Source organism: Euprymna scolopes, chromosome 16, assembly GCF_053919585.1.
Source record: "Euprymna scolopes isolate OS-2025 chromosome 16, ASM5391958v1, whole genome shotgun sequence".
Taxonomy (NCBI): domain Eukaryota; kingdom Metazoa; phylum Mollusca; class Cephalopoda; order Sepiida; family Sepiolidae; genus Euprymna; species Euprymna scolopes.
This window is the reverse complement of record NC_136497.1, coordinates 41,800,131-41,812,215: the sequence shown is the minus strand read 5'-3', so window position 1 is coordinate 41,812,215 and position 12,085 is coordinate 41,800,131.

Here is a 12,085-nt window from a genome sequence, read left to right as displayed (position 1 = left end):
ATATATATATATATATATATATATATATATATATATATATATACTCCTATAATTTTTTTTTGTGTGTAGTTATATTCATATTAAAAATCCTTTTTATATTTACTTCAAAAGAAAATGCAACTTTGTTATATATGGGTCGTGGAATTTCATTCACCTGCAAAAGATCTAGCTAATTTGCATATTTTTTTTAACATTAATTTTAATAAATTCCCTATTAGTTTTTTCGGTTTTCGTATGGAATGATCATCTTCAGTTAACAATTACATGTAATTATATTCATGCAGATATTCTACATAATTTATACTTGCGTAATATTGACGTAAAATGGTTATAGTAAACACAAACCTCATTCTATATATATTTATGTATGCACATATATTTGTTTAAAAAATTTGGCTTACCAAACCCCTAGAGTTTTTGGTGTACAAACATGAACAAAATTTTACAAGGTATTCGAACCCATGCAAAACTTTATATTTGGGTTTTAGCCGGTGGAAATCAATGCAAAATTGTGAAAATTAAAAATATGGAATTTACCAGATGAAGGTCGAATAACAGCATTACTAATGCGCATGCGTAACGTAATAGGTATTGGTTCATGTTTTATTTATTTAAATATTTATTTTTACGTTTTAAATCAATACTGTATATTGGGTCAAATATAATCTATAATATAAATCTCACCTGTCTGTTAAAATGTATGTATGTATGTATGTATGTATGTTTGTGCTTTTTCAGGGTTAACGGCCAACTAGCACCGTGTGTGTTTGTGTGTATGTATGTGTGTGTTGGGGTGGAGAGGGCTCCCGTAAGCCGTGGTGAAGGTAACCTTTCTAGGAGAAGCAAATCTGATTTAAAAAACCATAAGGCGAGAGGCCAGTAACCGCATTAAGCTGGTCTGCAGTTTAACTTGTTGCTGACTATCTTGCTCTAGCTTGTTGCTGGATCTCAGCATTTTGAACCGAGGGAGAGACTTAGTTGCTGTACAAAGCTAAGAATCGGTAACATCATCTGTGTATAGATACTCCCTCAGGCATTTGTCTATTAAAATGGTCCTGTGGTGATGGACGTCATTTTTGGGTTCATGGACTTTAAGTGTCTGAGGGAGTTGCACTCGTCTGACAAGACGTTGCAATCATCATGTATGTGCCTAAAACTTTCGACAGAGGTGACGGATTTTCACGAGATTGGTATCGTTTTGAAGCTGGACTTTTCGGGCGACAAATATTGAAAAATTTCTTAAGACATTAATTCCTCACTTTACTACAGGGAGGGTCGCTTTTTTCGCCGATATTTTCGAAAATCATCCTCTCTTTTTTACGACCTTTGCCACTTGGCGATAGACACAACAGCAACGTTTTGTTTTGTTTTTGTTTTTCACGTTCTTTTCCTCCTTCGCGGTACGGGTTCGCGCCTGCTCGCTTACTACCACTTTTTTGTTTTGCACAGCACACACCTCCAAATACCCGGGCAACGCCGAGCACCCAGGCTAGTATAATAATAAATACGAAATCTGTATTAATCAAAATAGTATATTTGTTATATAGGGACTTCATTATTTTCATTATTATTATTATTATTATTATTGTTATTATTATTATTATTATTATTATTATTATTGTTGTTATTGTTATTCGTTGTTAGGAAGTCTTATTAAAAGTGAGTCTTAGAGAGTCTTAAAAGAGATGTTGTTGCGTTCTGTGTTCGTGTTATGAAAAGATTCATATATATAAAATGTTCATACTTAGAAGTGTAGTAGAAGCTCTTAGAGTGAGGAGACAGTGTTGAGACAGGTTTACTGTTCACTTTGTAGATATGAGATGTAGAGACATTGTGTATGTGAAGACATTTTAAAACACAGGATATATAAGACATATAATGACAATTTCACTTTACCTTTTGGTAGAATTACAACATAAAGACCACGTTTATAAAAACGCATGATGCGTTTATTTCCATGGACCGGTCAGCGGTTTTCTTAGTCAGGAATTCAAAGTTTTACATTCTATGTTTCAAAGGTGACCGTCTCGCTTCCAGACGTTCGACTGTCTATCTCTGGACTCCAGACTGTCGTCTCAGACTCTCCCTGCTTAACTCTAAAGTTTCTAACTATATCGAGAACTTCCCATTTTCCATGACGTCATACCCATGTTAAAACATGTGTCTTCTTTCACGTGTTCTGAAAATGCGTGTCCAAAACATTTTCCTTTGTTTATATTTCCAGTAACCTATATTTCCAATATGTTAAAAACATGTTTATTAAATTATCCTATAGTTGCATTCCTCAATTCAATTTCATAACAGAATTGACAAATGCACATCCCTTTTCTTAAAACTATTGTATCTCTAAGCTAAACAATGGTTTGTTTTTACATTCAATTTTCTAATTCTCTCTCGTAATCTATTTCTAAACCTAAATTACGAGGTTCGAATTTCGTCTATTCTATTTCATTTTCATATTTAACTAATTCCCTATTTTTATACTTACATGAAAAGGGGACAGCCTTATCATGAAACATATTTAATCGAATTTTACGACCGGGCAACACTGAGTGGCCTGCTAGTAATATATATATATATATATATATATATATATATATATATATATATATATATATATAGAGAGAGAGAGAGAGAGAGAGAGAGAGAGAGAGATAGAGATTCTTTTACTATACAAATCATGTATTTGGTGATTATTTCAAAGGTTCTGATTATTTTATTGACTTATAACTTGGTGTATTTGATATATTTGCTAAGGGTGGGACATTTTAATCAATAATATTTTCGTCGCAAAAACGACTCTGCGCAGAGCCCTATGTTCATGTTTGTTACTCTCGTGTCGTGGAACAACAGTGAAAATAAGAACAATCAAGTCGAGGTTCGGTTAAGGAACAAGTGTATCAACAATAATGTACAAAGATAGGAAAGCGTGTATATCTACTGGGCACTCGGCTAGCAGTTGAGGTGCAGTCGCATCTCTCTCACCGGTATTGGAATTACTAGCTCTATTTATAGTGTTAATCGGTGTAAATTCCTCTGTTCAAGGAAGGCCGGATAACACCCCTTCTTTGAAAATATCCTGTCTGACAATTACTATCCTGTGTGGGATTAATAACGTTTTTGTTTTGGGTTCACCCTAATCAATTCTATTGATTTCCGTTTTCTGTTTGATCTTCTGTTCTCCGGAGCTGTCTCTGGTATGGGCACCTAAAAAGTATCAAACACTGTCCATGATGTCCTCCTCGGGCGATCTGGTCACCTCACTATTCGTGTATCTTTTACGAGTTTGGTTAGTGTGACCTTTGCGCACGAAGTCTTAATCATGTAGACCATGTTGTCTATTTGTTTTTCAACAATGCCGGACTCCCAGAAAGTCTTATTATATTTGTGAATCTTGTAGAAGACTCTTTCGCCAACTTTATACCATTTTTGTAATGTCGCAGGAATTACGACCCTGTCGCTATATAACAGGACGTTATCGCAAATTGAATAAATTTCTTCATCCAATTCGTTATTGTTGATCCTTTTTTTCGTGCGTATAATAAATTCGTCCACTTTTTCCTTACTCTAAATCTCATCAAGCGTTACTGGAAGTTTTCTTATTGTGTTACATAACGTATTTTTACTTCAACTTCCGCTTGAATGGCTGCTATTACCATATCCTCCAATGGTTCTGTCTGCTTAGGTATTAACCTCGATAACCCGTCTGCATGACCAAATTTTTTAGATGGTACATACTCTATTTGAAAATTGTAATTCAGAAATATGGTACCCCATCTTTGGAGTCTATTCGCCGTATGTTGTGGTAGTCCCTTTTTCGATCCGAAAATCGTTAATAATGGTTTGTGGTCTGTTTGTAACAGAAATTGCCTACCGTGCAGGAAACGATGAAATTTCTTTACCGCGAATATAATGCTTAGCACCTCTTTTTCAATTTGTGAGTAGTTCTTTTCGGCTGGCAAAAGTGATCGCGATGAATGTGCTATAGGTTTCACTTTTCCATCATCCATTTTGTGTAAAATGCATGCTCCTATGCCATAGGAGCTGGCATCGCTTGCAACTATAGTTTCACGCTTGAGATTATAATGTGCCAGAAACAAGTCACGTTAAAGTCTCTTTAATTTCCCGAAATGCTTCTCCGCACTCTTGCCTCCAGACCGATTTTTGGTCTTTCCTTAACAGTTCATTTAAAGGCGACCTTAGTTTATGTGTATTTGGCACAAATACATTGTAGTAATTTGCCAAACCTAAGAAACTTTGTAAAGACGCAATATTTTCTGGGGCAGGCATATTCTTTATTGCACTCGATCTATCTGGATCCGGCCTTCTTCCATGTTTATCGATGATTTGCCCCAAGTATTTTATTTTCTCCATGAAAAAAAAATGTACATTTTTCCTGTTTTACTTTAAATCCATAATCCTGGATGCTTTTGAATTCTTGGTTTACATGAGCGTTGTGTTGTTCTTTGCTAGCGCTTTTCATTAACACATCGTGCAGGTACCTTTCTGCGAAATCCAACCCATTTAACATCATGTCTATAATTTACTGAAAAATCGCAGGGGCGACTTTAACCCCAAGAGGAAGTCTGTTAAATTTGTACAATCCCTTATGGGTATTAATACATAGCAGCTTTGAACACTCCTCATCGACTGGAATTTGTAGTACGCGTCACTGAGGTCGATTTTAGAAAAATATTTCCCTCCACTCAGTTTCGCAAATATCTCTTCAGGGCACAGAAGAGGATAATAGTGATCTTGTAATGCCTTGTTTAAGCCTGTCGCGAAGTTGGCGCAACCCCGAATCTCCTTATTCTTCTTTTTGATGTAAACCGTTAGTGCAACCCATTCACTGTGATCAATTTTTCCGATGACACCCATGTTTTCGAATCTTTCTAATTCACCGTCTATCTGTTCTATAGCGGCGTACGGAACATTTCTTTCTGAAAACTGGGTGTTCATTTACTTTTACGTCAAACTTTGCAACCGCTTTTGTACACCTTCCCAAACCGCCTGAAAATACGTCTGGGAAATTCTCTTTTAACTCCCTCTTTAGTTTTTCTGCCTCCACATTCGAATCCTCAACCTTTTGGCAAAATGAGCTTAAAAGCAGATCCCATAGTCTAAACTTTTCGAACAGATCAGTTCCAAAGAGGTTGTTTGATTTTCGCATGACAAAAATTCTTGCTTTTTTTGGTCCTGTTCTGGAAAAAAATATTCGTCAATAATTCTCCTTCAAAGGTAATGTTTTCGCCACTTACGCTTCTCGCCGTTTTATGTGATTTAATCATAGCGCTTCTCTCAAGCCTCTTCCATGTCTGTACATTAATAATGGAAATGTCAGACCCACTATCAAGCTGTAGCCTTACTTTCTTTTTAAACATTTTGACCTGTACATATTTCCGGATATTTTGTTCGTCAGGTTCAATTTTTGTAAGTTTAATGGACGTCTTTCTACCAGATTGTTTTCTACAATGCGATGCTTTATGCCCTTTCTTGTGGCAGTTGTTACATTGTTTGAATTTGTAGGAATACTCATTGTACCAATGTTTATTTCCACACCTCCAACATGGTCTAGGTGGATCTTTTCCCTGTTTCTTTCTCTGGTTATTTTTTGAAGTAGAATTTTTCTTTTGATGGATCTTTTTAATATGCGACACTCCACTTTCCTCTATGTCACGACTGTCTTGTTTCAACGCAATAAACTGTTCACAGTCTTCCGCTAAGTTTTGTAGTATTAAGAATAGATACAGAAGATAAAACAACAACCTCTGAGTAAGTTGATTATAAATCTACTTCCATTTTTTTACAGAGTAACAAGAAAAAAACAAGATTTAGTCATAGTGTGCTTAGTTTAGTTTAGTTTGTGCGATAACGGTAGAAATAATAAGAAAACTAAATGGAATTAGACAAATATCATCACACACCATAAGAAGATGGCAGATGAATTTAAGTAAACTATGTGAATAGCAAGCAATTTAGAAACTTGCAACAGGTTAAGTCAAATGCTTGGACTTTAGCAATGTTCAAAATAGAAGAATGAATAAGAACCCCATGAGAATAAATGGAATAAAAATTGAAGTTCAATTAAGACAATATATACCACGAATAGTGCAGATATTAAATAAGCTGTATAGTTAAAGCTTACGGGAATGTAAATCTACTTTTCGATGAGGTTTTCACCCCAGCGCAAAGTAATCGTCTCTGCAGGCAACCCCTAAAATATGTACCACGGTGGCGTTCTTCTGAATCTATAAATGACAGTATTCTCCGTACGTACTTTCAGTCTGTTGAGCAAATGACAAAAGAGTGGTTGTAACTAGAACAATTTTATGAAAGTTTAAAGCGGCGTTTGTCAAACATCTCCACCTGTCTATTTATATGGCTAGTTTCACTTTGCTGGTTGTTGTTTTAATCGAAAATAAAGCCGATTTGGTTTCAAGCAAAATATGTGTTTGTATTGAAGGTGAATGAGAGAACCAATCGAAATAAGAATAAGAGACCAGTTGTTTAGTTATTTATTTTACGTTATGTCACAATTTAATATATACAATATTTGTTATTACACTAAGTTTAACGTCGAGTTTCCTTTTTTCCATTTATTTGGTTTTTATATCTTTTGAAACAAGTTTGTTAATTTCTCAAAAAAATAGATTCCGAAATCTTTCAGAGAATATTCTCTCCTCTTCCACACAACCAAGAATTTGCTAGTTTTCTTTAATCTATTTTTTATTTAGAATGTGCTACAATTTCTAGCTCCTCGTTCTAAGGCATTCACTACAAGAACTCGTCTGGCTACCACAGCGATAACCCCACCCTTTCAATCTCTGTGGGGTTTTTTTTTTTTTTGCAAGGATGTGCTGTTCCTGAAACACATTAACTCATGACTACTTCCCTGCTGATAGAAACTTATCTTCAAATAGAATGTTAACATATTTGTTCCGCGAACCGTCTCCAAAAATATTCGAAATTGGTTCAAACAATCATTCAATCTCATTAAACCTTGTGCTCGGGTGGCTTTTGGCCTTGATAAGTGTAAGCAATATTTTTTTTTAGTAAAACAAAACTGATGCGCAGGTTCTGTTGAAAGAATAAACACTGGCTTATTTCGTTAGTGGCACTTATGCTAACCGTTGGTGGAAATCTGTTCTTTACAAAGTGGCGTTCTAGTTTACAGATCTTTACATTTTCTCACATGGACTACTTTTTCCCTTCACCTTTCATTATCTTTCTCTCTTTTTCTCTAGGCTCATTTATTTATGAAAATCATACTATATTACTTAAGGAAGGCCATAAAGTTTTTCCTATCTCTTCCTGAACAGTTACCTAGTCTAATAATTGTAAAGAGTGACAATGACGTATGAACACATTTACAATTTTCTATCCTAATCTTCTTCGCCTCGCTCGTTTCGCGCTGGTTTTCTCGGTGTTCTAAGCACTCGCCTTTTTTGCTTTATCCATATAACGCAAGTGAAAATGTTTGGCTTAATGTTATTTATATCCATATATTCTGTGCCTATAACCTTAATTGGTGTTGCTGATTAAGTATTAATAAACTGATATATTTTTATAACTCATATTTTGACCAAGATCACTCGAGGATAAGGGCTAATGCTATGGAATCATAAAACGTTCAAGTGAAATGGAAATCATGAGAGGATTGAAGAGGCTTAATCAAAATTAACTATATTCGGTTACTTATCAGGACAGTATATGATAAGAATCTGTTGACATGAGATTTGAAGACGACTATCTGGAAGTCTGCAGGGAATTTTCTCACAAATATGAAAGCCCTGAGAAAAAGCTCTGGTCATGGTCCTAGAAATTTCGCTTGACATTAGGTAAACGGAGGAAGAAGAGAAAAATTATTTTCATTTGGGTAGAAAAGCAAGGTCTTTCTGTAGATGTTCTGCTAGTGGAAACCAGGAATTAAAGAGTTAAGTCGAGCACCTCTCATAAAAGTAACGAGAGAGAAAGAGAGAGAGGGGGAGAGACCAGCAATATCTCTTCTGTTAAAAAATAGGCTATAAGGAACGGAAAAAATCATACTTCATTAGATTTGGAAGTTGTTTTTAAACTCTGTCGAAGTAACGAAGTAGAATTATTCAGAAGCAATAGAGGTTCATCACCTTAAAATATTATGAATTATGTGATCTATCCATATATATATATATATATATATATATATATATATATATATATATATATATATATATATATATATATATATATATAATGTCTGGTTTTCTTATAGGAATATTTACCTTTCTCTAACGCCCTTTCCAGTCACGTTCTCATCAAATCAACTCATTTTACCGATCCTTTGTGTATTCATGTAGATACCGTGTTTAATGGTTATTTTCATTGCATTTCTTAACATCTTTTACCGCCTTTTTCATCTGCGGAGCATTTTTATTTATCTTTCCTTTGATTCATCATGCCTATACCGATTCCTTTTTGAAAAACAACTTCATGATTATGCTCTCATCCCTCTATTTCGCTCTCTCTCTCTCTCTCTCTCTCTCTCTCTATATATATATATATATATATATATATATATATATATATAATATTTTTCGTATGAATCTATTCAGCTAAGTCCATTGATATCAATCTACGTATCTATATTCCTACCTATAGACTTAGTAGGTCCGCCTCTTTTACCTTTCTCTGACGCACACATTTGATTTAATTTTTTAAATTCTTTCACTTAATACAAATGTTCATGTTGTACTCCAATAGTGTTCGTCTAAAGCATTTAATTAAATATTTGACTTAAGAGTATATTTTAGCGATTAAATACGAAACTCTTAAACAATAGAAAAAAGCAATACATGCAATAAACACAAAACAATATAAATCTTTATATACAAAAGTTTGGTTAAATAAGGTTTCTCTTTGGAACATTGTGCGAAAAAAAAGCATATGCATCAATTAAATGAATGTAAGATGCGTTTTCATTTTTCAGACAGACGATGATGTACTGTACATTGTTGAAGCCTTCTCATGAACATCAGTGATACTTTGTTGTGAAAATGATTTTGAAACGGGCGAAAATAATTGTCTGTAAATAAATATTTTTTAAAGGAAATATCGATTTAATCTTTGGATAACTAAGGTTTATACAATGTAGTATATATATATATATATATATATATATATATATATATATATTTCTTATAATTTTCCTATTTTTCTTATTTACTTCTATATAAGCGCAATAAAATTGTGTTAAGCTTTGTATTATCCCGATAAAAGAATTAGTTTTATTATCTTCCTTTAACTGCCACACACACACACACATCTATATATATATATATATATATATATATATATATATATATATACATATATATATATATAATTCTAAATATTAAAATAAATGCTCGAAAAAACAACATTTAACAACGTTTCTTTGTATGTACGCGGGTTTAAAAAAACATTAATATATCAGTATTACATATGCTTTTAAAGAATATTATATTTTCATACATCGGTCCAAACTATTTCATTGTAGAGTCCCGATCATTTATTTATTTATTTTAATATTTTCATTGGAACAGTTCAAATTTACTCTAAATATATTTTCTATATTAGTTGCTTTTTTTAGAACTTAAGATTTGTTTCTTATGTATACCTTCTTTTTATTAAAATCTGATTTGAATAAAATCATCACGTGTTGGTTTTTGGAGCTTGTATATAACATTTTAATTTTTTAAATGTTATTTAATTATATAATAAATTTTGTAATAAACCGAAGTCCTGCTTAATATAACCGGTTTATCATTGGACCTATTTTTATCTGGACTATTTCAGATATACTAGGGATTCATAACATTTAATCTGTTAATGAATGAGTTCTTATTTAATCTCATAAGAATAGCTTAATTGTTTTATTCTTTAACTTAAACTTTCCCTTATTTATTTATTTTTTTCATAAATAAAAACATGGTCACAGAAATTTACTTTCTATTAGTTATCCCTCTCTCTTCATATATATATATATATATATATATATATATATATATATATATATATATATATATATATATATATATATATTGGTTATTCAACCTCTGGAAAACAATAATCTCAGATTATATATATATATATATTATACACACACACACACACACATATATATCAAATTGATAAACAATATTATTAATTTGGGTGTAAGGCAAACTATCTTTGCGAAAAGAAGGAAAAGCAGGTCTCGTAGTGTATACCAAACGCAAGGAAACAGAGTAGAAGCACTTATAAATACTTTTAACAATCTGTTTTGACAATTTAATACTCTTGTACCCAATCCACAGTAATTTTAAATAAACCGGGCACTTCACAGGTCCAAACATTTTAGGGGATTTAAAATCACCAACCTTCTTGTCAATGCAATCATCAATAAGGTCCAAAGGATAACCATTATTGATAAATATTTCCCTGATCTTATCAAGTTCGGAGTCTAATCTATTAGGTGAACAAATTATGAGAGCTCTATGTACCAGCGTATTAATGAAACCGACCTTGCGTGATTTGAGTACAAAAGACGACCAGTTCACATATAAGCCAGTAAAAGTAGTAAGAAAGCCCCTATTGAACGCTCAACAAGAACATCCAAGAATGGAAGAAAATTGTCCTTCTCACTTTCCATAGTGAACTTCAGAGCCCCATGCAAGGAATTCAACCTATTAAAAAATGCTGACACTTCACTTTGCGATGAAAACATAGCAAGAGTGTCGTCAACAGATCTAAAATATGTGGTGGGTATTGTTCCAGAATTAAACAGAACGGATTCGTAGTAAACGACAAAAATATCAGCTAAAGTTGGGGCCAACGGACTCCCCATTGAAACTGACAGTACATAATGTCACCAAAGCTAAACTCCACTGATTTGGTGCACATTAAAACAAGTTCAATAAATATCTCTTCGGAAAAGCGTGGAGCAGTCAGGTGACCGCCATAAAGCTCGCCGATACAAATACGTATAGTCTCATCTAATGGTATGTTAGTAAAGAGACTAGAGACATCAAATGAACACATAAAGGATGTCTATGCATTGGAATCCAACCCACGTAGATACTCAACACACTGAAAAGAGTCAGAAATATAGTGCGTGCTATATAATTCACGCACAGGTTGCAAAATTTCGACAAGCCACTGAGCCAAAGAATGCTGAGCAGAACCTGTCATAGATAAAATAGGTCTCAGTGGAACACGTTGCTTATGGATTTTAGGGAGACCATATAATCTGGGACGTTGTGACCCAGAGGATTTAATCTTGCCATAAACGTCCTTGCAAAAGGCATTCTTTTTAAATAATGCAAGCAGACATCTGTGCATTTTGGCCTCGTTCTTGCAAGTATTATCCGTCATTTCGACAGGGATAAGTTTCCGGGATTTAGAAACATCGTTAAGAATAAATGACATTTTTTCAACGTAATCGGATTTATCCATAATAACAACTCCTGCACCTTTGTCTGGTTTACACATGTGTATGTAGGCATTTGACTTCAACGCTTTCATCATTTTCAGTTGCGTTTTTGGCTCACAACCATATCTTCTTCAAACCAGAAGAGCAAGTTGTTTATCATTATAATAATAAACAACTTGCTCTTCTGGTTCGAAGAAAATATGGCTTTGAGCCTAATAATGGAAACAAACATATTTTTAATTTTTCGGAAACTGTTCTCACAGACATCGAAAATAGAGTTTTATCTAAGGGGTTCAATTTTTGTATTCCCCCACTAGCATAAATAAAGAGAGAACATTCGCTTCATTTGAAGCTTGCACATAAGACTCCTTATTCCCCGGAAAGTATTTCTGAGATGAAATCGAGTTTGGTTGACTTAGCACACCGAGATAGTAACACTCCTTTTGATCACAGCGACTTTGTTTAATAAAACGCAACTAAAAACGATCAAAGCTTATGAGGTTCCGTCACAGCGACTAAGTTGTTCGAAAATCCACATGGTTAATTTGTTTATAGTGGTGAAGGCTTTGTGTAGAACCAATGACACATGTTGGTATTAGTGTTAACTTTTGTGGGTACAAATGACTGCTACAAGACAGAGCAAACAGTAGACAAAAA